Consider the following 2,895-nt stretch of genomic DNA (forward strand, 5'->3'; position numbering starts at 1 on the left):
CTTTGTCTGAATGCATTACAAGTAGAAAGAAGAAAAAAAAACAACAACAACTTATGGAAAATTTCACTGTTTTCTTTAATACCCTACAGCGGTAAGAAGCGAAGTTTTGTTCACATGTTGACGACGAGAAAAAAATATATTGTTCATGTTCGAAATATTATTTCAAAATGTTGACCCTTTTCATCCAGCTTTGGGAAATGTTGCAATTTCGCAATAATACAGGATGGATCAACATCCGGGGAAGAGGTGTCAGAAGAAATGAAAAATGCTGCATCTGCAGACTTGATTTAGCTCTGGTAAAAGTTTGTGCAAAGTTTGCATCAAATCGGATACCCAGAGGCTTAAAATGAGTTTTATGTTTTTTTTTTTTCAAAATCTTGAACCGTTTTGTGAAGGATGGAGACTTTTGTATATCTATTCTAGAATCTCCATTTGCGGACTTGCAGAATGCCAAATTTCCCAATCGAAAAATCAAATTGAAAAAATCATGATTGAAAAAAAAATATTTAAAAATTTTCTTTGATCTCCTATAATTTTCCAAAATATTGCATAGAATCATAAATTGAAAGACCCTAAGAAATATTATTTTTAGAATCCACCATTACAGTTTTGATGGATCTCCACAATATTACTTAAACAATCCGCAAATACACCTAAGACGATTAAAGCTTGGATAGTCCTCCATAAATATTATTTACAATTCCACGAATAATGCTCGGATAGTTCTCTATAAATATTCTTTACAAAATCCACTATTATAGCTCTGATTAACCCTTTAGAAACATTATTAAGAATATGCACTATTATAGCCCTGATAGACTTCTAGAAAGACTATTTAAGAAATCCACGTTTAAAGAACTGCCGAAATGTCTTTAAAAAATCCGCAATTAGAACTCTGATGGACCTCCAGAAAATGTTTTAAACTTATATTGGTCTTAAATTGGTCATAACATTTTGTTGAACGGTTGTTCGTATCAACACTTGTCAGAAATATTTTATTTAGTATTTATATCGAAATAAGTTGGAAAATACATATGCGAATTTTGTAACACCAATGCAGAGGTCGGTGAGAGTAGCTGAAATAAAGAAGCAATGGAATGGAAAACTAGTCACAATCGATTGAATTGAAAGTCGGCGGTTTTTAGAAACAGTAACCAAATAAACGGTTGAAAATAACAACAAACAAGTAAGGGGAGGGCGGAGAACGATACCAAAACAAAACAACGCCGAACAATGAATGGAAAAATGAGCACAAATATAAGGATAAGAATTGTAATATTAATGATATGTTTAATTTTTTTTAGTGGCTTTCACATTATTATAAGAATTTGTATTTGTACTCAAAGCGAGGTACATGTACAATATGGAAACCAGTGAGCGGAGCAGTATAGTCGGACGGGGCCGACCATACGATACCCTACACAACTTCCATGAAAATCTAACTTTCTGTGGTTCTATATTCTGAGATTGGGCAATATTTCGCGACATTTGCACACTTTTGACTGACTAGTGGTCAGCAAATGTTACTAATAATCAGTACAGCCCCTCTACATACTTGTCCAGATTCCCTTCACCGTGGGTTGTGTTGTGATGTTCGGCTTTCGACTCGAAAAGTACAAATAATTTAGTTTTCGGTCCACTTCATCCGAAAAATTATTATCTGATCATCACCTAACATTTTAGGCGTTGTCCTTGACCATAACTGGAACCTCATGGAACATTTCGAAGAAATCCGCGCTATATTTCCGCCCTCCAGTGTGGTAATAGGTTATTAAATAATATCTGAATACGTAAGCACCTGTAAATATTTAAATGTAACTCCCGCATCCGAGTACCTACAACAATATAATTGGTATCAATTAAAAGATCAACCACTCCTCTTGGATATACCGTCAACTTCTCGGCTATAGAATACAAATGTTGTCATTTTTCACACAAAATTAAGGGTCCATTTGACCCGCTAAATATTGACCGATCTTTATCAAAACAGGCATGCTTATTCTCTGGCCCGATCTGCTTCTCCATACAATGTACTTCATGCAATGTACGGTGTTTGGGCCATAATTGCGGCCTCTGGAGCGACCAGAAAAACCGACAAAAATAAAAACCGACCAGAAAAAAAATAAAGGTTTTGGTCCATTTCATCCCCTAAATATTAATTTAATAGGGGTCTTCATTGGCCAGAACCCATCCTACATGCAAAATTTCGTGAAGATTGGTCCATAACTGTGGCCTGTATCGTGTTTACTAATTATAATGGACAGACGGACGGACACACATGTCTAGATCGACTCATCTAGTCAAGATATGACGATCGGTATAATTAAAGGTGGGTATAGGACAGGGTTAGCCAACAATACATATGCAAACTGCTATGATTGTGTTGGACACACGCATAGATCCGTTGGGAGAGTAATTTTCGCTCTCTCGGTACAGATAGTATATGTTAAAGCATTGCAAAGCATACGACATGTTCGATGTCGAGAATAATGTTGAGTTCGAACACAGAACTGTGATTGTATTGATATTCTCCCAAAGCGCCCACGGGCGCCCGTTTGGTGAACAGTGGTATAGGACCAATATTTCGCGGCGTTACAAACTCTTGGGGCTGCACAAAGCTATAATACTCTGACAACATAGTTGTGTAGGGTATAAAAATTAACTAAGAATGACATTTTAAAAATATTTATTTAATTTGTATGTAAGAACTGCACACGAGTTGTAGATCTATGATCATGTGGGGATTGTTTCGCCGGAGCAACATCAATTTATAGTGGTACATCACAACTGGTATCCCAATTGAGAGAAGACGAATCATTGTACGTCTTGACAATGAGAACTCTTACACGTCGGCTCAAACTCGACTCAAACAAACACCTGAGAATATATGGCATC

This window comes from Musca vetustissima, unplaced genomic scaffold (genome assembly GCF_032173495.1).
Source record: "Musca vetustissima isolate MV318-11 ecotype Yass unplaced genomic scaffold, APGP_CSIRO_Mvet_v1 utg191336, whole genome shotgun sequence".
Classification (NCBI taxonomy): domain Eukaryota; kingdom Metazoa; phylum Arthropoda; class Insecta; order Diptera; family Muscidae; genus Musca; species Musca vetustissima.